This window comes from Schistocerca americana, chromosome 4 (genome assembly GCF_021461395.2).
Source record: "Schistocerca americana isolate TAMUIC-IGC-003095 chromosome 4, iqSchAmer2.1, whole genome shotgun sequence".
In the NCBI taxonomy this organism is placed as follows: Eukaryota; Metazoa; Arthropoda; class Insecta; order Orthoptera; family Acrididae; genus Schistocerca; species Schistocerca americana.
In genome coordinates, this window is record NC_060122.1 from 3,403,245 (window position 1) to 3,427,824 (window position 24,580).

The following is a 24,580-nucleotide window of genomic DNA, read 5'->3' on the forward strand; positions in this document are numbered from 1 at the left end:
GTTACAATTAACTATCATTTTTGCGTCGGATTCTAAAATCTAGACCCACAGGAGTCGGACCATATGGTGCCCGAGGCAGCAATACCCCTTGGAGACAAGGCGGCTGGAGGACGATGTATTGAACCTTGACGCAATTTGAGTGTTCCATCGTCATTCGGAGGCCTTCAACGTTGCAATTAACTATCAGTTTTGCGTCGGTTTCCAAAAATCGAGACTCACAGGAGAACGACCATAAGGTGCCTGAGGCAGCAATAGAACCTTGGAGACAAGTCGGCTGAAGGACGATGTAATGAATCTCAACGCAATTTGAGTGTTCCATCGTCATTAGGAGACCCTGAATGATACAATTAACTATCAGTTTCGCATCGGAATCGAAAATCTAGACTCACAGGAGAAGAACAATATGGTGCCCGAGACAGCAATGTCCGCTTGGAAACAAGTCGGCTGGAGGAGGATGTATTGAATCTCGACGCAATTAGAGTGTTCCATCGTCATTAGGAGGCCCTGAACGTTAAATTAACTATCAGTTTTGCGTCGGATTCGAAAATGTAGAATCATCGGATATGGACCATGTGGTTCCCAAGGCAGCGATATCCCCTTGGAGACAAGTCGGCTGGAGGCCGAAGTATTGAATCTCGACGAAATTTGAGTGTTCCATCATCATTAGGAGGCCCTGAACGTTACAATTAACTTTCAGTTTCGCGTCGGATTCGAAAATCTAGACTCACAGGAGACGGACCACATGGAGCCCGAGACAGATATATCCCCGTGTTGTCAAGTCACTTGGAGGACGATGTTAAGACTCTCGACGCAATTTGAGTGTTCCATCGTCATTAGGAGGCGCTGAACGTTACAATTAACTATCATTTTTGCGTCGGATTCGAAAACCTAGACTCACAGGAGTCGGACCATATGGTACCCGAGGCAGGAACACCCCTTGGAGACAAGTCGGCTGGAGGACGATGTATTGAAGCTCTACGCAATTTGAGTGTTCCATCGTCATTAGGAGGCCTTGAACGTTGCAATTAACTATCGGTTTCGCATCGGAAACGAAATTCTAGACTCACAGGAGACGGACGAAATGGTGCGCGAGGAAGCAATGTCAACTTGGAGACAAGTCGGCTGGAGGACGATGTATGGAATCTCGACGCAATTTGAGTGTTCCATCGTCTTTAAGATGCCCTGAACGTTACAATTAACTATCAGTTTAGCGTCGGTTTCTAAAATCTAGAGTCACAGGAGAACGACCATAAGGTGCCCGAGCCAGCAATAGACATTTGGAGACAAGTCGGCTGGAGGCCGATGTAATGAATCTCGACGCAATTTGAGTGTTCCATCGTCATTAATAGGCCCTGAACGTTACAATTAACTATCAGTTTCGCATCGGAATCGGAAATATAGACTCACAGGAAAAGAACCATATGGTGCTCGAGGCAGCAATGTCCCCTTGGAGACAAGTCGGCTGGAGGACGATGTATTGAATCTCGACGCAATTTGAGCGATCCATCGTCATTAGGAGGCCCTGAATGTTACAATTAACTATCAGTTTTGCGTCGGATTCTAAAATCTAGACTCACAGGAGAACGACCATAAGGTGCCCGAGGGAGCAATATACGCCCTTGGAGACAAGTCGGCTCGAGGCCGATGTATTGAATCTCGACGCAATTTGAGTGTCCCATCGTCATTAGGAGGCCCTGAATGTTACAATTAACTATCAGTTTTGCGTCGGATTCTAAAATCTAGACTCACAGGAGAACGACCGTAAGGTGCCCGAGGGAGCAATATACGCTTGGAGACAAGTCGGCTGAAGGACGATGTATTGAATCTCGACGCAATTTGAGTGTTCCATCGTCATTAGGAAGTCCAGAACGTTACAATTAACTAACAGTTTTTCGTCGGATTCGAAATTCTAGACTCACTGGAGAAGGACTATATGGTGCCCGAATCAGCAATATCCCCTTGGAGACAAGTCGGCTGGAGGACGATGTATTGAATCTCGACTCAATTTGGGTGTTCCATCATCATTAGGAGGCTCTGAACGTATCAATTAGCAGTCCGTTTTGCGTCGGATTCGAATATCTGGACTCACAGGAGAACGACCATAAGGTGCCCGAGGCAGGAATAGACCCTTGGAGACAAGTCGACTTGAGGACGATGTATTGAATCTCGACGCAATTTGAGTGTCCCATCGTCATTAGGAGGCGCTGAGCGTTACAGTTAACTATCAGTTATGCGTCGTATTCGAAAATCTAGTCTCACAGGAGAACGACCACAAGGTGCCGGAGGCAGCAATAGACATTTGGAGACAAGTCGGCTGGAGGCCGATGTATTGAATGTCGACGCAATTTGAGTGTTCCATCGTCATTAGGAGGCGCTGAACGTTGCAATTAACTATCAGTTATGCGTCGGATTCGAAAATCTGGACTCACTGGTGACGGACCATAAGTTGCCCGAGGCAGCAATATCCCCTTGGAGACCAGTCCGCTGGAGGACGGTGTATTGAACGCGACGCAATTTGAGTGCCCTATCGTCATTAGGAGGCACTGAACGTTACAATTAACTAACAGTTTTTCGTCGGATTCGAAATTCTAGACTCACTGGAGAAGGACTATATGGTGCCCGAATCAGCAATATCCCCTTGGAGACAAGTCGGCTGGAGGACGATGTATTGAATCTCGACTCAATTTGGGTGTTCCATCATCATTAGGAGGCTCTGAACGTATCAATTAGCAGTCCGTTTTGCGTCGGATTCGAATATCTGGACTCACAGGAGAACGACCATAAGGTGCTCGACGAAGCAATAGACATTTGGAGACAAGTCGGCTGGAGGACGATGTATTGAATCTCGACGCAATTTGAGTGTTCCATCGTCATTAGGAGGCGCTGATTGTTACAGTTAACTATCGGTTATGCGTCGGATTCGAAAATCTAGACTCACAGGAGAACGTCCGTAACGTGACCGAGGCAGCAATAGAGCCATGGAGACATGTCGCCTGGAGGCCGATGTATTTTATCACGACGCAATTTGAGTGTTTCATCGTCATTAGGAGGCCATGTACTTTACAATTAACTATCAGTTATGCGTCGGATTCGAAAATCTTGACTTACAGGAGAACGAACACAAGGTGCTCGAGGAAGCAATAGACATTTGGAGTCAAGTCGGCTGGAGGCCGATGTATTGAATCTCGACGCAATTTGAGTGTTCCATCGTCATTAGGAGGCGCTGAACGTTGCAATTAACTATCAGTTATGCGTCGGATTCGAAAATCTAGACTCACAGGAGAACGACCATAAGGTGCCCGAGGCAGGAATAGAACGTTGCAAACAAGTCGGCTGGAGGCCAATGTATTGAATCTCGACGCAATTGGAGTGTTCCATCGTCATTAGGAGGACCTGAACGTTACAATTAACTATCAGTTTTGCGTCGGATTCGAAAATGTAGAATCAACGGAGATGGACCATGTTGTGCCCAAGGCAGCAATATCCCCTTGGAGACAAGTCGGCTGGAGGACGAAGTATGGATCTCGACCCAATGTGAGTGTTCCACCGTCATTAGGAGGCGCTGAGTGTTACAATAAACTATCAGTTATGTGTCGAATACGAAAATCTAGACTCACAGGAGAACGGCCATAAGGTGCCCGAGGCAGCAATAGACCTTTGGAGACAAGTCGGCTGGAAGACGATGTATTGAATCTCGACGCAATTTCAGTGTTCCATCGTCATTAGGAGGCCCTGAACTTTACAATTAACTATCAGTTATGCGTCGTATTCGATAATCTAGACTCACAGGAGAACGACCGCAAGGTGCCCGATGCAGCAATAGACATTTGGAGACAAGTCGGCTGGAGGCCGATGTATTGAATTTTGACGCAATTTGAGTATTCCATCGTCATTAGGACGCACTGAACGTTGCAATTAACTATCAGTTATGCATCGGATTCGAAAATCTAGACTCACAGGAGAACGACCATAAGGTGCCCGAGGAAGCAACAGAACCTTGGAGACAAGTCGGCAGAAGGACGATGTATTGAATCTCGAAGCAATTTGTTTGTTCCATCGTCATTAGGAGGCCCTCAACGTTACAATTAACTATCAGTTTTGCGTCGGATTCGAAAATCTAGACTCACAGGAGATGGACCATGTGGTGCCCAAGGCAGCGATATCCCCTTGGAGACAAGTCGGCTGGAGGACGATGTGTTGAATCTCGACGCAATTTGAGTGTTCCATCGTCATTAGGAGGCGCTGAGCTTTAAAATTAAATATCAGTTATTCGTCGGATTCGAAAATCTAGACTCACAGCAGAACGAAAACAAGGTGCCCGAGGCAGCAATAGACATTTGGAGACAAGTCGGCTGGAGACCGATGTATTGAATCTCGACGCAATTTGAGTGTTCCATCGTCATTGGGAGGCGCTGAACGTTACAATTTACTATAAGTTTCGAGGCAGATTCGAAAACCTAGACTCACAGGAGACGGACCAAATGGAGCCCGAGGCAGCAATATCCCCTTGTAGTCAAGTCGGCTGGAGGACGACGTATTGAATCTCACGCAATTTGAGTGTTCCATCGTCATTAGGAGGCCCTGAACATTACAATTAACTATCAGTTTTGCGTCGGATTGTAAAATCTAGACTCACAGGGGAACGACCATAAGGAGCCCGAGGCAACAATAGACCCTAGGAGACCAAACGGCTCAATGACGATGTATTGGATCCCGATGCAATTTGAGTGTTCCATCGTCATTAGGAGGCCCTGAGCGTTACAATTAACTATCAGTTTCGAGTCGGAATCAAAAATCTAGACTCACAGGAGAACGACCATAGGGTGCCCGAGGCAGCAATAGACCCTTGGAGACAAGTCGGCTGGACACCGATGTATTGAATCTTGACGCAATTTGAGTGTTCCATCGTCGTTAGGGGGCCCTGAACGTTACAATTACTAATCAGTTACGCGCCGGATTCGAAAATGTAGACTCACAGGAGACGGACCACATGGAGCCCGAGGGAGCAATATGCCCTTTTAGACAATTCGGCTGGAGGACGATGTATTGACTCTCGACGCAAATTGAGTGTTCCATCGTCATTAGGAGGCGCTGAACGTTGCAATTAACTATCAGTTTTGCGTCGGATTCGAAAATCGAGACTCAACGGAGAACGGCTATAAGGTGCCCTAGGCAGCAGTAGAACCTTGGAGACAAGTCGGCTGAAGGACGATGTGTTGAATCTCGACGCAATTTGAGTGTTCCATCGTCATTAGGATTAACTATTAGTTTCGCATCGGAATCGAAAATCTAGACTCACAGGAGACGGACCACATGGTGCCCAAGGCAGCAATGTCCCCTTGGAGACAAGTCGGCTCGAGGCCGATGTATTGAATCTCGACGCAATTTTGTGTTCCATCGTCATTAGGAGCCCTGAACGTTACAATTAACAATCAGATTCGCGTCGGATTCGAACATCTAGACTCACAGGAGAACGACCATAAGGTGCCCGAGGCAACAATATCCCCATGGAGATAAGGCGGCTGGAGGACGATGTATTGAATCTCGACGCAATTTGAATATTCAATCGTCATTAGGAGGCCCTGAACGTAACAATTAACGATCAGTTATGCGTCGGGATCGAAAATGTTGAATCACCGGAGACGGACCATGTGGTGCCCGAGGCAGCAATGTCCCCTTGGAGACAAGTCGGCTCGAGGTCGATGTATTGAATCTCGACGCAATTTGTGTGTTCCATCGTCATTAGGAGGCCCTGAACGTTACAATTATCAGTTTTGCGTCGGATTCGTAAATCTAGAATCACAGGAGAACGATCATAAGGTGCCCGAGGCAGCAATAGACCCTTAGAGACAAGTCGGCTGGAGGACGATGTATTGACTCTCGACGCAATTTGAGTGTTCCATCGTCACTAGGAGGCGCTGAACGTTACAATTAACTATCAGTTATGCGTCGGATTCGAAAATCTAGACTCACAGGAGAACGACCATGAGGTTCCCGATGCAGCAATAGACCCTTGGAGTCAAGTCGGCTGGATGCCGATGTATTGAATCTAGACGCAATTTGAGTGTTCTATCGTCATTTGGAGGCTCTGAGCGTCACAATTAACTATCAGTTTCGAGTCGGAATCGAAAATCTAGACTCACAGGAGAACGACCATAAGGTGCCCGAGGCAGCGATATCCCCTTGGAGACAAGTCGGCTGGAGGACGATGTATTGACTCACGACGCAATTTGAGTGTTCCATCGTCACTAGGAGGCGCTGAACGTTACAATTAACTATCAGTTATGCGTCGGATTCGAAAATCTAGACTCACAGGAGAACGACCATGAGGTTCCCGATGCAGCAATAGACCCTTGGAGTCAAGTCGGCTGGATGCCGATGTATTGAATCTAGACGCAATTTGAGTGTTCTATCGTCATTTGGAGGCTCTGAGCGTCACAATTAACTATCAGTTTCGAGTCGGAATCGAAAATCTAGACTCACAGGAGAACGACCATAAGGTGCCCGAGGCAGCGATATCCCCTTGGAGACAAGTCGGCTGGAGGACGATGTATTGACTCTCGACGCAATTTGAGTGTTCCATCGTCACTAGGAGGCGCTGAACGTTACAATTAACTATCACTTATGCGTCGGATTCGAAAATCTAGACTCACAGGAGAACGACCATAAGGTTCCCGATGCAGCAATAGACCCTTGGAGTCAAGTGGGCTGGATGCCGATGTATTGAATCTGGACGCAATTTGAGTGTTCTATCGTCATTAGGAGGCGCTGAACGTTACAATTAACTATAAGTTTCGAGTCGGATTCGAAAATCTAGACTCACAGGAGACGGACCAAATGGAGCCCGAGGCAGCAACATCCCCTTGTAGACAAGTCGGCTGGAGGACGACGTATTGAATCTCGACGCAATTTGAGTGCTCCATCAAAAATGGTTCAAATGGCTCTGAGCACTATGGGACTCAACTGCTGAGGTCATTAGTCCCCTAGAACTTAGAACTAGTTAAACCTAACTAACCTAAGGGCATCACAAACATCCATGCCCGAGGCAGGATTCGAACCTGCGACCGTAGCGGTCTTGCGGTTCCAGACTGCAGCGCCTTTAACCGCACGGCCACTTCGGCCGGCAGTGCTCCATCGTCATTAGGAGGCCCTGAACATTACAAGTAACTATCAGTTTCGCGTCGGAATCGAAAATCTATCTCACAGGAGACGGACCATATGGTGCCCGAGGCAGCAATGTCCCCTTGGAGACAAGACGCCTGGAGGATGATGTATTGAATCTCGACGCAATTTGAGTGTTCCATCATCATTAGGAGGCCCCGAACATTGCAATTAACTATCAGTTTTGCGTCGGATTGTAAAATCTAGACTCACAGGGGAACGACCGTAAGGAGCCCGAGGCAAGAATAGACCCTTGGAGGCAAACCGGCTCAATGACGATGTATTGAATCTCGATGCAATTTGAGTGTTCCATCGTCATTAGGAGGCCCTGAGCGTTACAATTAACTATCAGTTTCGAGTCGGAATCGAAAATCTAGACTCACAGGAGAACGATCATAAGGTGCCCGAGGCAGCAATAGACCCTTGGAGACAAGTCGGCTGGACACCGATGTATTGAATCTTGACGCAATTTGAGTGTTCCATCATCGTTAGGAGGCCCTGAACGTTACAATTACTAATCAGTTTCGCGCCGGATTCGAAAATCTAGACTCACATTAGACGGACCACATGGAGCCCGAGGAAGCAATATCCCCTTTTAGACAAATTGGCTGGTGGACGATGTATTGACTCTCGACGCAATTTGAGTGTTCCATCGTCATTAGGAGGCGCTGAACGTTACAATTAACAATCATTTTTGCGTCGGATTTGAAAATCTAGACTCACAGGAGTCGGACCATATGGTCGCCGAGGCAGCAATAGAACCTTGGAGACAAGTCGGCTGAAGGACGATGTATTGAATCTCGACGCAATTTGAGTGTTCCGTCGTCATTAGGATTAACTATTAGTTTCGCATCGGAATCGAAAATCTAGACTCACAGGAGACGGACCACATGGTGCCCAAGGCAGCAATGTCCCCTTGGAGACAAGTCGGCTCGAGGCCGATGTATTGAATCTCGACGCAATTTGTGTGTTCCATCGTCATTAGGAGCCCTGAACGTTACAATTAACAATCAGATTCGCGTCGGATTCGAAAATCTAGACTCACAGGATAACGACCATAAGGTGCCCGAGGCAGCAATATCCCCATGGAGAGAAGTCGGCTGGAAGGCGATGTATTGAATCTCGACGCAATTTGAATATTCAGTCGTCATTAGGAGGCCCTGAACGTAACAATTAACTATCAGTTATGCGTCGGGTTCGAAAATGTAGAATCACCGGAGACGGACCATATGGTGCCCGAGGCAGCAATGTCCCATTGGAGACAAGACGGCTAGAGGCCGATGTATTGAATATCGACGCATTTTGAGTGTTCCATCGTCATTAGGAGGCCCTAAACATTACAATTAACTATCAGTTTGGCGTCGGATTGTAAAATCTAGACTCACAGGGGAACGACCGTAAGGAGCCCGAGGCAACAATAGACCCTTGGAGACAAATCGGCTGAATGACGATGTGTTGATTCTCGATGCAATTTGAGTGTTCCATCGTCATTTGGAGGCTCTGAGCGTTACAATTAACTATCAGTTTCATGTCGGAATCGAAAATCTAGACTCACAGGAAAACGACCACATTGTGCCCGATGCAGCAATAGACCCTTGGAGACAAGTCGGCTGTATGCCGATGTATTGAATCTAGACGCAATTTGAGTGTTCCATCGTCATTAGGAGGCCCTGAACGTTGCAATTAACTATCTGTTTTGCGTCGGATTCCAAAATCGTGACTCAAAGGAGAACGACCATAAGGTGCCCGAGGCAGCAATAGACCCTTGGAGGCAAGTCGGCTGAAGGACGATGTATTGAATCTCGACGCAAGTTGAGTGTTCCATCGTCATTAGGAGGCCTTGAACTTTACAGTTAAGTATCAGTTATGCGTCGGATTCGAAAATCTAGACTCACAGGTGAACGACCATAAGGTGCCCGAGGCAGCAATATCCCCATTGAGAGAAGTCGACTGGAGGACGATGTATTGAATCTTGACGCAATTTGAGTATTCCATCGTCATTAGGAGGCCTTGAAAGTTACAATTAACTATCAGCTTTGCGTCAGGTTCGAAAATCTAGACTCACAGCAGAACGATCATAAGGTGCCCGTGGCAGCAATAGCCCCTTAGTGACAAGTCGGCTGGAGGCCGATGTATTGAATCTCGACCCTATTTGAGTGTTCCATCGTAATTAGGAGAACCTGAATGTTACAATTAACTATCAGTTTTTCGTCGCAATCGAAAATCTAGACTTACTGGAGACTGACCATAATGTGCCCGAGGCAGCAATATCCCCTTGGAGACCAGTCCGCTGGTGGACGATGTATTGATTCGCGACGCAATATGAGAGCCCCATCGTCATTAGGAGGCCCTGACGTTACAATTAACTATCAGTTTCGCGTCGGATTCGAAAATCTAGACTCACAGGACACGGACCACATGGAGCCAGAGGCAGCAATATCCCCTTGTAGTCAAGTCGGCTGGAGGACGATGTATTGAATCTCGACGCAATTTGAGTGTTCCATCGTCTTTAGGAGGCTCTGAACGTTACAATTAACCATTAGTTTTGCGTCGGATTCTAAAATCTAGACTCACAGGAGAACGACCATAGGGTGCTCGAGGCAGCAATAGACCCTTGGAGACAAGTCGGCTGGAGGCCGATGTATTGAATCTCGACGCAATTTTAGTGCTCCATCAAAAATGGTTCAAATGGCTCTGAGCACTATGGGACTCAACTGCTGAGGTCATTAGTCCCCTAGAACTTAGAACTAGTTAAACCTAACTAACCTAAGGGCATCACAAACATCCATGCACGAGGCAGGATTCGAACTTGCGACCGTAGCGGTCTTGCGGTTCCAGACTGCAACGCCTTTAACCGCACGGCCACTTCGGCCGGAAGTGCTCCATCGTCATTAGGAGGCCCTGAACATAACAAGTAACTATCAGTTTCGCGTCGGAATCGAAAATCTATCTCACAGGAGACGGACCATATGGTGCCCGAGGCAGTAATGTCCCCTTGGAGACAAGACGGCTGGAGGCCGATGTATTGAATCTCGACGCAATTTGAGTGTTCCATCATCATTAGGAGGCCCTGAACATTACAATTAACTATAAGTTTAGCGTCGGATTGTAAAATCTAGACTCACAGGGGAACGACCGTAAGGAGCCAGAGGCAACAATAGACCCTTGGAGACAAACCGGCTCAATGACCATGTATTGAATCTCGATGCAATTTGAGTGTTCCATCGTCATTAGGAGGCCCTGAGCGTTACAATTAACTATCAGTTTCGAGTCGGAATCGAAAATCTAGACTCACAGGAGAACGACCATAAGGTGCCCGAGGCAGCAATAGACCCTTGGAGACAAGTCGGCTGGACACCGATGTATTGAATCTTGACGCAATTTGAGTGTTCCATCATCGTTAGGAGGCCCTGAACGTTACAATCACTAATCAGTATCGCGCCGGATTCGAAAATCTAGACTCACAGGAGACGGACCACATGGAGCCCGAGGCAGCAATATCCCCTTTTAGACAATTCGGCTGGTGGACGATGTATTGACCCGCGACGCAATTTGAGTGTTCCATCGTCATTAGGATTAACTATTGGTTTCGCATCGGAATCGAAAATCTAGACTCACAGGAGACGGACCACATGGTGCCCAAGGCAGCAATGTCCCCTTGGAGACAAGTCGGCTCGAGGCCGATGTATTGAATCTCGACGCAATTTGTGTGTTCCATCGTCATTAGGAGCCCTGAACGTTACAATTAACAATCAGATTCGCGTCGGATTCGAAAATCTAGACTCACAGGAGAACGACCATAAGGTGCCCGAGGCAGCAATATCCCCATGGAGAGAAGTCGGCTGGAAGACGATGTATTGAATCTCGATGCAATTTGAATATTCAATCGACATTAGGAGGCCCTGAACGTAACAATTAACTATCAGTTATGCGTCGGGTTCGAAAATGTAGAATCACCGGAGACGGAACATGTGGTGCCCGAGGCAGCAATGTCCCCTTGGAGACAAGTCGGCTCGAGGTCGATGTATTGAATCTCGACGCAATTTGTGTGTTCCATCGTCATTAGGAGGCCCTGAACTTTACAATTATCAGTTTTGCGTCGGACTCGTAAGTCTATAATCACAGGAGAACGATCATAAGGTGCCCAAGGCAGCAATAGACCCTTGGAGCCAAGTCGGCAGGAGGACGATGTATTGAACCTCGACGCAATTTGAGTGTTCCATCGTCATTAGGGGGCCCTGAACGTTACAATTAACTACCAGTTTTTCGTCGGGTTCGAAAATCTAGACTCACAGCAGAACGATCATAAGGTGCAAGCGGCAGCAATAGTCCCTTGGGGACAAGTCGGCTGGAGGACGATGTATTGGATCGCGACGCAATATAAGTGTTCCATCGTCATTAGGAGAACCTGAATGTTACAATTAACTGTCAGTTTTTCGTCGGAATCGAAAATCTAGACTCACTGGAGACGGACCATAAGGTGCCCGATGCAGCAATAGCCCCTTAGTGACAAGTCGGCTGGAGGCCGATGTATTGAATCTCGACCCTACTTGAGTGTTCCATCGTAATTAGGAGAACCTGAATGTTACAATTAACTATCAGTTTTTAGTCGCAATCGAAAATCTAGACTTACTGGAGACTGACCATAAGGGGCCCGAGGCAGCAATATTCCCTTGGAGACCAGTCCGCTGGTGGACGATGTATTGAATCGCGACGCAATATGAGAGCCCCATCGCCATTAGGAGGCCCTGACGTTACAATTAACTATCAGTTTCGCGTCGGATTCGAAAATCTAGACTCACAGGACACGGACCACATGGAGCCACAGGCAGCAATATCCCCTTGTAGTCAAGTCGGCTGGAGGACGATGTATTGAATCTCGACGCAATTTGAGTGTTCCATCGTCATTAGGAATCGCTGAACGTTGCAAATAACTATCAGTTTCGCGTCGGATTCGAAAGTCTAGACTCAGAGGAGAACGACCATAAGATGCTCGAGGCAGCATTAGACCCTTGGAGACAAGTCGGCTTGAGGCCGATGTATTGAATCTCGACGCAATTTGAGTGTTCCATCGCCATTCGGAGGCCCTGAACGTTCCAATTAACTATCAGTTTCGCATCGGATTCGAAAATCTAGACTCAATGGTCACGGACCACATGGAGCCAGAGGCAGCAATATCCCCTTGTAGACAAGTCGGCTGGAGGACGATGTATTGACTCTCGACGCAATTTGAGCGTTCTATCGTCATTAGGAGGCGCTGAACATTACAATTAACTATCATTTTTGCGTCGGATTCGAAAATGTAGACTCACAGGTGACGGGCCATATGGTGCCCGAGGCAGCAATGCCCCTTGGAGACAAGTCGGCTGGGGGACGATGTATTGAACCTCGACGCAATTTGAGTGTTCCATCGTCATTAGGATTCCCTGATCGTTACAATTAACTATCATTTTAGCGTCGAATTCGAAAATCTAGACTCACGGGAGGCGGACCATATGGTGCCCGAGGCAGCAATACCCCTTGGAGACAAGTCGGCTCGTGGCCGATGTATTGAACAAAGACGCAATTTGAGTGTTCCATCGTCATTAGGAGGTCCTGAACGTTACAATTAACTATCAGTTTCGCGTCGGATTCGAAAATCTAGACTCACAGGACACGGACCACATGATGCCACAGGCAGCAATATCCCCTTGTACACAAGTCGGCTGGAGGACGATGTATTGACTCTCGACGCAATCTGAGGGTTCCATCGACATTAGGAGTCCCTGAACGTTACAATTAACTAACATTTTTGCCTCGGATTCGAAAATCTAGACTCACAGGAGACGGACCATATGGTGCCCGAGGCTGCAATACCCCTTGGAGACAAGTTGGCTGGAGGACGATGTATTGAACCTCGTCGCAATTTGAGTGTTCCATCGTCATTAGGAGGCCTTGAACGTTGCAATTACTTTCAGTTTTGCGTCGGATTCGAACATCTGGACTCACAGGAGAAAGATCAGAAGGTGCCCGAGGCAGCAATTGACCCTTGGAGACAAGTGTGCTGGGGCCGATCTATTGAATCACGACGCAATTTGAGTGTTCCATCGTCTTTAGGAGGCCCTGAACGTTACAATTAACTATCAGTTACGCGTCCGATTCGAAAATCTAGACTCACTGGAGAGGGACCACATGGAGCCCGAGGCAGCAATATCACCTTGTAGACAAGTCGGCTGGAGGACGATGTATTGACTCTCGACGCAATTTGAGTGTTCCATCGTCATTAGGAGAACCTGAATGTCACAATTACTATCAGTTTTTCGTCGCAATCGAAAATCTAGACTTACTGGAGACTGACCATAAGGTGCCCGAGGCAGCAATATCCCCTTGGAGACCAGTCCGCTGGTGAACGATGTATTGATTCGCGACGCAATATGAGAGCCCCATTGTCATTAGGAGGCCCTGACGTTACTATTAACTATCAGTTTCGCGTCGGATTCGAAAATCTAGACTCACAGGACACGGACCATACGGAGCCAGACCAGCAATATCCCCTTGTAGACAAGTCGGCTGGAGGACGATGTATTGAATCTCGACGCAATTTGAGCGTTCCATCGGGCCTTAGGAGGCTCTGAACGTTACAATTAACCATTAGTTTTGCGCCGGATTCTAAAATCTAGACTCACAGGAGAACGACCATAAGGTGCTCGAGGCAGAAATAGACCCTTGGAGACAAGTCGGCTGGAGGACGATGTATTGAATCTCGTCGCAATTTGAGTGTTCCATCGTCATTAGGAGGCCCTGAACGTTGCAATTAACTATCAGTTTTGCGTCGGATTCGAACATCTGGACTCACAGGAGAAAGATCAGAAGGTGCCCGAGGCAGCAATAGACCCTTGGAGACAAGTGTGGTGGGGCCGATGTATTGAATCTCGACGCAATTTGAGTGTTCCATCGTCTTTAGGATGCCCTGAACATTACATTTAACTATCATTTTTGCGTCGGATTCGAAAATCTAGACTCACAGGAGACGGACCATATGGTGCCCGAGGCAGCAATACCCCTTGGAGACATGTCGGCTGGAGGACGATGTATTGAACCTCGACGCTATTTGAGTTTTCCATCGTTATTAGGAGGCCCTGAGCGTTACAATGAACTATCAGTTTCGCATCGGAATCGAGAATCTAGACCCACAGTAGACGGACCATATGGTGCCCGAGGCAGCAATGTCCCCTTGGAGACAAGTCGGCTGGAGGCCGATGTATTGAATCTCCACGCAATTTGAGTGTTCCATCGTCAATAGGAGGGCTTGAACGTTACAATTAACTATCAGTTTTGCGTCGGATTTTAAAATCTAGACTCACAGAAGAACGACCATAAGGTGTCGGAGGCAGCAATTGACCGTTGGAGACAAGTCGGCTGAAGGACGATGTATTGAATCTCGACGCAATTTGAGTGTTCCATCGTCTTTAGGAGGCCCTGAACGTTACAATTAACTATCATTTTTGCGTCGCATTCGAAATTCTAGACTCACAGGAGACAGGTCGGTTTCGAAAATCGAGACTCACAAGAGAACGACCATAAGGTGCCCGAAGCAGCATTATCCTTACGGGGAGAAGTCGGCTGGAGGACGATGTATTGGATCGCGACGCAATAAGAGTGTTCCAACGTCATTAGGAGGCCCTGAACGTTTCAATTAACTATCAGTTTCGCGTCGGATTAGAAAATCTAGACTCACAGGAGACGGACCACATGGAGCCCGAGGCAGCAATATCCCCTTGTAGACAATTCGGCTGGAGAACGATGTATTGACTCTCGACGCAATTTGAGTGTTCCATCGTCATTAGGAGGCGCTGAACGTTACAATTAACTATCATTTTTGCGTCGCATTCGAAAATCTAGACTCACAGGAGACGGAACATATGGTGCCCGAGGCAGCAATACCCCTTGGAGACAAGTCGGCTGGAGGACGATGTATTGACTCTCGACGCAATTTGAGTGTTCCATCGTCATTGGAGGCCTTGAACGTTGCAATTAACTATCAGTTTTGCGTCGGATTCGAAAATCGAGACTCACAAGAGAACGACCATAAGGTGCCCGAGGCGGCAATAGAACCTTGGAGACAAGTCGGCTGAAGGACGATGTATTTATCCTCGACGCAATTTGAGTGTTCCATCGTCATCAGGAGGCCCTAAAAATTACAATTACCTTTCAGTTTCGCATCGGAATCGAAAATCTAGACTCACAGGAGACGGACAATATGGTGCCCGAGGCAGCAATGTCCATTTGGAGACAAGTCGGCTGGAGGACGATGTATTGAATCTCCACGCAATTTGAGTGTTCCATCGTCATTAGGAGGGCTTGAACGTTACAATTAACTATCAGTTTTGCGTCGGATGCTAAAATCTAGACTCACAGGAGAACGACCCTAAGGTGCCCGAGCCAGCAATAGACCGTTGGAGACGAGTCGGCTGAAGGACGATGTATTGAATCTCGTCGCAATTTGAGTATTCCATCGTTATTAGGAGGCCCTGAACGTTACTATTAACTATCAGTTTCGCATCGGAATCGAGAATCTAGACTCACAGGAGACGGACCATATGATGCCCGAGGCAGCAATGTCCCCTTGGAGACAAGTCGGCTGGAGGCCGATGTATTGAATCTCCACGCAATTTGAGTGTTCCATCGTCAATAGGAGGCCCTGAACGTTACAATTAACTATCATTTTCGCGTCGGATTCGAAAATCTAGACTCACTGGGGACCACATGGTGCCCGAGGCAGCAATATCCCCTTGTAGACAAGTCGGCTGGAGGACGATGTAATGACTCTCGACGCAATTTTAATGTTTCATCGTCATTAGGAGAACCTGAATGTTACAATTAACTATCAGTTTTTCGTCGCAATCGAAAATCTAGACTTACTGGAGACTGACTATAAGGTGCCCGAGGCAGCAATATCCCCTTGGAGACCAGTCCGCTGGAGGACGATGTATTGAATCTCGACGCAATTTGAGTGTTCCATCGCCATTCGGAGGCCGTGAACGTTACAATTAACTATCACTTTTGCGTCGGATTCGAAAATCTAGACTCACAGGAGACGGACCATATGGTGCCCGGGGCAGCAATACCCCTGGGAGACAAATTGCCTGGGGGACGATGTATTGAACCTCGACGCAATTTGAGTGTTCCATCGTCATTAGGAGGCCCTGAACGTTACATTTAACTATCATTTTAGCGTCGAATTCGAAAATCTAGACTCACAGGAGACGGACCATATGGTGTCCGAGGCAGCAATACCCCTTGGAGACAAGTCGGCTGGAGGACGATGTATTGAACCTCGACGCAATTTGAGTGTTCCATCGTCATTAGGAGGCGCTGAACGTTACAATTAACTATCATTTTTGCGTCGGATTCAAAAATCTAGACTCACAGGAGACGGACCATATGGTGCCCGAGCCAGCAATAGACCGTTGGAGACAAGTCGGCTGAAGAACCATGTACTGAATCTCGACGCTACTTGAGTGTTCCATCGTTATTAAGAGGCCCTGAACGTTACAATTAACTATCAGTTTCGCATCGGAATCGTAAATTTAGATTCACAGGAGACGGACCATATGGTGCCCGAGGCGGCAATGTCCCCTTGGAGACAAGTCGGCTGGAGGCCGATGTATTGAATCTCCAAGCAATTTGAGTGTTCCATCGTCATTAGGAGGGCTTGAACGTTACAATTAACTATCAATTTTGAGTCGGATTCTAAAATCTAGACTCACAGGAGAACGACCATAATGTGTCAGAGCCAGCAATAGACCGTTGGAGACAAGTCGGCTGAAGGACGATGTATTGAATCTCGACGCAATTGGAGTGTTCCATCGTCATTAGGAGGCCCTGAACGTTACAATTAACTATCAGTTTCGCGTCGGATTCAAAAATTTAGACACACAGGAGACGGACCACATGGAGCCCGAGGCAGCAATAGCCCTTGGAGACAAGTCGGCTGGAGGTCGATGTATTGAATCTCGACGCAATTTGAGTGTTCCATCGTCATTAGGGGGCCCTGAATGTTACAATTAGCTATCAGTTTTTCGTCGGAATCGAAAATCTAGACTCAATGGAGAAGGACCATGAGGTGCCCGAGGCATCAATATCCCCTTGGAGACCAGTCCGCTGGTGGACGATGTATTGAATCGCGACTCAATTTGAGAGCCCCATCGTCATTAGGAGGCCCTGAACGTTACAATTAACTATCAGTTTTGCGTCGGATTCGAAAATGTGGAATCAACGGACACGGACCATGTGGTGCCCGAGGCAGCGTTATGCCCTCGGGGACAAGTCGGCTGGAGGCCGATGTATTGAATCTCGACGCAATTTGAGTGTTCCATCGTCATTAGGTGGCCCTGAACGTTACAATTAACTATCAGTTATGCGTCGGATTCAAAAATCTAGACTCACAGGAGAACGACCATAAGGTGCTCGAGGCAGCTATAGACCCTTGGAGACAAGTCGGCTCGATGCCGATGGATTGAATCTCGACGCAATTTGAGTGTTACATCGTCATTAGGTGGCCCTGAACGTTACTATTAACTGTCAGTTTCGCGTCGGTTTCGAAAATCTAGACTCACAGGACACGGATCAAATGGAGCCAGAGGCAGCAATATCCCCTTGTAGACAAGTCGGCTGGAGGAGGATGTATTGACTCTCGACGCAATTTGAGTGTTCCATCGGCATTAGGAGGCGCTGAACGTTACAATTAACTATCCTTTTTATGTCGGATTCCAAAATCTAGACTCACAGGAGACGGACCATATGGTGCCCGAGGCAGTAATACCCCTTGGAGACAAGTCGGCTCGTGGCCGATGCATTGTACCTCGACGCAATTTGAGTGTTCCATCGTCATTAGGAGGACCTGAACGTTGCTATTAACTATCAGTTTTGCGTCGGATTCGAAAATCGAGACTCACAAGAGAACGACCATAAGGTACCCGAGGAAGCAACAGAACCTTGGAGACAAGTCGGCTGAAAGACGATGTATTGAATCTCGTTGCAATTTGAGTGTTCCATCGTTATTAGGAGGCCCTGAACGTTACAATTAACTATCAGTTTCGCATCGGAATCGAAAATTTAGACTCACAGGAGACGGACAATATGGTGCCCGCGGCAGCAATGTCCCCTTGGAGACAACTCGGCTGGAGGCCGATGTATTGAATCTCGACGCAATTTGAGTGTTCCATCGTCATTAGGAGGCCCTGAACGTTACAATTAACTATCAGTTTTGCGTCGGATTCTAAAATCAAGACTCACAGGAGAACGACCATAAGGTGCCCGAGGCAGCAATAGACATTTGGAGACAAGTCGGCTGGAGGCCGATGTATTGAATCTCGACCCAATTTGAGTGTTCCATCGTCAATAGGAGGCGCTGAACGTTGCAATTAACTATCAGTTATGGGTCAGATTCGAAAATCTAGACCCACAGGAGAACGACCATAAGGTGCCCGAGGCAGCAATAGACCCTTGGAGATAAGTCGCCTGGAGGCCGTTGTATTGAATCTCGACGCAATTTGAGTGTTCAGTCGTCATTCGGAGGCCCTGAACGTTACAATTAACTATCGGTTTCGATTTGGAATCGTAAATCTAGAATCACAGGAGAAGGAAAATATGGTGCACGAAACAGCAATACCCATTGGAGGCAAGTCTGCAGGAGGACGATGTATTGAACCTCGTCGCAATTTGAGTGTTCCATCGTCATTAGGAGGCCCTGAACGTTGCAATTAACTATCAGTTTTGCGTCGGATAAGAAAATCGAGACTCATAAGAGAACGATCATAAGGTGCCCGAGGCACCAATAGACCCTAGGAGACAAGTCGGCTGGAGGACGATGAATTGGATCGCGATGCAATATGAGTGTTCCTTCGTCATTAGGAGGCCCTGAATGTTACAATTAACTATCAGTTTTTCGTTGGAATCGAAAATCTAGACTCAATGGAGACGGACCATAAGGTACCCGAGGCAGCAATATCACCCTGGAGACAAGTCCGCTGGAGGACGATGTATTGAATCGCGACGCAATCTGAGTGGCCCCATCGTCATTTGGAGGCCCTGAACATTACAATTAACTATCAGTTTTGCGTCGGATTCGAAAATGTAGATTCAACTGAGACGGACAATGTGGTGCCCGAGGCAGCGATATGCCCTTTGAGACAAGTCGGCTGGAGGACGATGTATTGAATCTCGACGCAATTTGAATGTTTCATCGTCATTAGGAGGCCCTAACCTTTACAATTAACTACCAGTTACGCGTCGGATTCGAAAATATAGACTCGCAGGAGAACGACCACAAGGTCCCCGAGGCAGCAATAGACATTTGGAGACAAGTCGGCTGGAGGTCAATGTATTGAATCTCGACGCAATTTGAGTGTTCCAATGTCATTAGGCGGCGCTGAACGTTGCAAATAACTATCAGTTATGCGTCGGATTCAAAAATCTAGGCTCACAGGAGAACGGCCAAAAGGTGCTCGAGGCAGCTATAGACCCTTGGAGACAAGTCCGCTGGAGGACGATGTATTGAATCGCGACGCAATCTGAGTAACCCATCGTCATTAGGAGGCGCTGAACGTTACTATCATTTTTTCGTCGGATTCGAAAATCTAGACTCACAGGAGTCGAACCATATGGTGCAAGAGGCAGCAGTACCCCTTGGAGACAAGTCGGCTGGAGGACGATGTATTGACTCTCCACGTAATTTGAGTGTTCCATCGTCATTAGGAAGCCCTCAACGTTACAAATAACTATCAGTTTCGCATCATAATCGAAAATCGAGACTCACAGGAGACGGACCATATGGTGCCCGAGGCAGCAATATCCCCTCGAGACAAGTCGGCTGGAGGACGATGTATTGAATCTCGACGCAATGTGAGTGTTCCATCGTCTTTAGAATGCGCTGAGGGTTACAATTAACTATCAGTTATGCGTCGGATTCGAAAATCTAGACTCACAGGGGTACGGCCATAAGGTGCCCGAGGCAGCAATAGACCCTTGGAGACAAGTCGGCAGGAGGACGATGTATCGAATCTCGACGCAATTTGAGTGTTCCATCGTCATTTGGAGGCCATGAACGTTGCAATTAACTATCAGTTTTGCGTCGGGTTAGAAGATCGAGACACAAAGGAGAACGATCATAAGGTGCCCGAGGACCCTTGGAGACAAGTCGGCTGGAGGACGATGTATTGGATCGCGACGTAATATGAGTGTTCCATCGTCATTAGGAAGCCCTGAATGTTACAATTAAATATCAGTTTTCCGTCGGAATCGAAAATCTAGACTCACTGGAGACGGACCGTAAGGTGCCCGAGGCAGCAATATCGCCTTGGAGATCAGTCCTCTGGAGGACGATGTATTGAATCGCGACGCAATTTGAGTGCCCCATCGTCATTAGGAGGCCCTGAACGTTACAATTAACTATCAGTTTTGCGTCGGATTCGAAAATGTAGAATCAACGGAGACGGACCATGTGGTGCCCGAGGCAGCGATATGCCCTTGGAGACAAGTCGGCTGGAGGACGATGTATTGAATTTCGACGCAATTTGAGTGTTTTATCGTCATTAGGAGGCCCGGAACTTTACAATTAACTATCAGTTATGCGTCGGATTCGAAAACCTAGACTCACAGGAGAACGACCACAAGGTACCCGAGCCAGCAATAGACATTTGGAGACAAGTCGGCTGGAGGCCGATGTATTGAATCTCGACGCAATTTGAATGTTCCATCGTCATTAGGAGGCGCTGAACGTTTCAAATAACCGTCAGTTATGCGTCGGATTCTAAAATCTAGACTCACAGGAGAACGACCATAAGGTGCTCGAGGCAGCAATAGACCATTGGAGACAAGTCGGCTGGAGACCGATGTATTGAATCTCGACGCAATTTGAGTGTTCCATCGTCATTAGGAGGCCGTGAACGTTACAATTAACTATCAGTTTCGCGTCGGATTCGAAAATCTAGACTCACAGTACACGGACGACATGGAGCCAGAGGCAGCAATATCCCCTTGTAGACAAGTCGACTAGAGGACGATGTATTGACTCTCGACGCAATTTGAGTGTTCCATCGTCATTAAGAGGCGCTGAACGTTACAATTAACTATCATTTTTGCGTCGGAATCGAAAATCTAGACTCACAGGAGACGGACCATTTGGTGCCCGAGGCAGCAATACCCCTTGGAGACAAGTCGGCTGGAAGATGATGTATTGAACCTCGACGCATTTTTGAGTGTTCCATCGTCATTAGGAGGCCCTGAACGTTACAATTAACTATCAGTTCCGGGTCGGAAACGAAAATCTAGACTCACAGAAGGACCTTATGGTGCCCGAGGCAGCAGTACCCATTGGAGACAAGTCGGCAGGAGGACGATGTATTGAACCTCGAGGCAATTTAAGTGTTCCATCGTCATTAGGGGGCGCTGAACGTTGCAAATAACTATCAGTTATGCGTCGGATACGAAATTCTAGACTCACAGAAGAACGACCATAAGGTGCTCGAGGCAGCTATAGACCCTTGGAGACAAGTCGGCTGGGTGCCGATGTATTGAATCTCAGCGCAATTTGAGTGTTCCATCGTCATTAGGAGGCCCTGAACGTTACAATTAACTGTCAGTTTCGCGTCGGATTCGAAAATCTAGACTCACAGGTCACGGATCACATGGAGACAGAGGCAGCAATATCCCCTTGTAGACCATTCGGCTGGAGGCCGATGTATTGAATCTCGACGCAATTTGAGTGTTCCATCGTCATTAGGAGGCGCTGAACGTTACAATTAACTATCATTTTTATGTTGGATTCAAAAATCTAGACCCATAGGAGACGGACCATATGGTGCCCGAGGCAGTAATACCCCTTGGAGACATGTCAGCTCGTGGCCGATGTATTGAACCTCGACGCAATTTGAGTGTTCCGTCGTCATTAGGAAGCCCTTAACGTTACAATTAACTATCAGTTTTGCGTCGGATTCGAAAATCTAGACTCACAGGACACGGACCACATGGAGCCAGAGGCAGCAATATCCCCTTGTAGACAAGTCGGCTGGAGGACGATGTATTGACTCTCGACGCAATTTGAGTATTCCATCGTCATTAGGAGGCCCGGAACGTTACAATTAACTATCAGTTTTGCGTCGGGTTCGAAAATCTAGACTCACAGGAGAAAGATCATAAGGTGCCCGAGGCAGCAATAGAAACTTGGAGACAAGTCGGCTGCTGGACGATTTATTGAATCCCGACGCAATTTGAATGTTACATCGTTATTAGGAGGCCCTGAACGTTACAATTAACCATCAGTTTCGCATCGGAATCGAAAATCTAGACTCACAGGAGACGGACCATTTGGTGCCCGAGGCAGCAATGTCCCCATGGGCACAAGTCGGCTCGTGGCCGCTCTATTGAATCTCGACGCAATTTGAGTGTTCCATCGTCATTAGGAGGCCCTGAGCATTACAATTAACTATCAGTTTTCCGTCGGATTCCAGAATCTAGACTCACAGGAGAACGACCATAAGGTGTCCGAGGCAGCAATAGACTCTTGGAGACAAGTCGGTTGAAGGACGTTGTGTAGACTCTTGACGCTATTTGAGTGTTCCATCGTCATTAGGAGGCCCTGAATGATACAATTAACTATCAGTTTCGCGTCGGAATCGAAAATCTAGACTCACAGGAGAATATGGTGCCCGAGGCAGCAATACCCATTGGAGACAAGTCGGCAGGAGGACGATGTATTGAACCTCGACGCAATTTGAGTGTTCCATCGTCATTAGGAGGCCCTGAATGTTGCAATTAAATATCAGTTCTTCGTCGGAATCGAAATTCTAGACTCACTGGAAACGGACCGTAAGGTGCCCGAGGCAGCAATATCCCGTTGGAGATCAGTCCTCTGGAGGACGATGTATTGAATCGCGACGCAATTTGAGTGCCCCATCGTCATTAGGAGGCCCTGAACTTTACCATTAACTATCAGTTATGCGTCGGATTCGAAAATGTAGAATCAATGGAGACGGACCATGTGGTGCCCGAGGCAGCGATATGCCCTTGGAGACAAGTCGGCTGGAGGACGATGTATTGAATCTCGACGCAATTTGAGTGTTTCATCGTCATTAGGAGGCCCTGAACTTTACCATTAACTATCAGTTATGCGTCGGATTCGAAAATCTACACTCACAGGAGAACGACCACAAGGTACCCGAGGCAGCAATAGACATTTGGAGACAAGTCGGCTGGAGGCCGATGTATTGAATCTCGACGCAATTTGAGTGTTCCATCGTCATTAGGAGGCGTTGAACGTTGCAAATAACTATCAGTTATGCGTCGTATTCAAAAATCTAGACTCACAGGAGAACGACCATAAGGTGCCCGAGGCAGCAATAGACCCCTGGAGACAAGTCGGCTGGAGGCCTATGTATTGAATCTCGACGCAATTTGAGTGTTCCATCGTCATTAGGAGGCCCTGAACGTTACAGTTAACTATCAGTTTCGCGTCGGATTCGAAAATCTAGACTCACAGTACACGGACCACATGGAGCCAGAGGCAGCTATATCCCCTTGTAGACAAGTCGACTGGAGGACAATGTATTGACTCTCGACGCAATTTGAGTGTTCCATCGTCATTAGGAGGCGCTGAACGTTATAATTAACTATCATTTTTGCGTCGGATTCGAAAATCTAGACTCACATGAGACGGACCATTTGGTGCCCGAGGCAGCAATATCCCATTGGAGACAAGTCGGCTGGAGGACGATGTATTGAACCTCGACCCAATTTGAGTGTTCCATCGTCATTAGGAGGCCCTGACCGTTACAATTAACTATAAATTTAGCGTCGAATTCGAAAATCTAGACTCAAAGGACACGGACCATATAGTGCCCGAGGCAGCAATACCCCTTGGGGACAATTCGGCTGGAGGACGATGTATTGAACCTCGATGCAATTTGAGTGTTCCATCGTCATTAGGAGGCCCTGAACGTTACAATTAATTATCAGTTTTGGGTCGGAATCGAAAATCTAGACTCACAGAAGGACCATATGGTGCCCGAGGCAGCAATACCCATTGGAGACTAGTCGGCAGGAGGACGATGTATTGAACCTCGACGCAATTTGAGTATTCCATCGTCATTAGGAGGCCCAGAATGTTGCAATTAACTATCAGTTTTGCGTCGGATTAGTAAATCGAGACTCACAGGAGAACGATCATAAGGTGCCCGAGGCAGCAATAGACCCTTTTTAGACAAGTCGGCTAGAGGACAATGTATTGGATCGCGACGCAATTTGAGTGATCCATCGTCATTAGGAGGCCCTGAATGTTGCAATTAACTATCAGTTTTTCGCCGGAATCGAAAATGTAGACTCAATGGTGACGGACCATAAGGTGCCTGAGGCAGCAATATCCCCTTGAAAACCAGTCCGC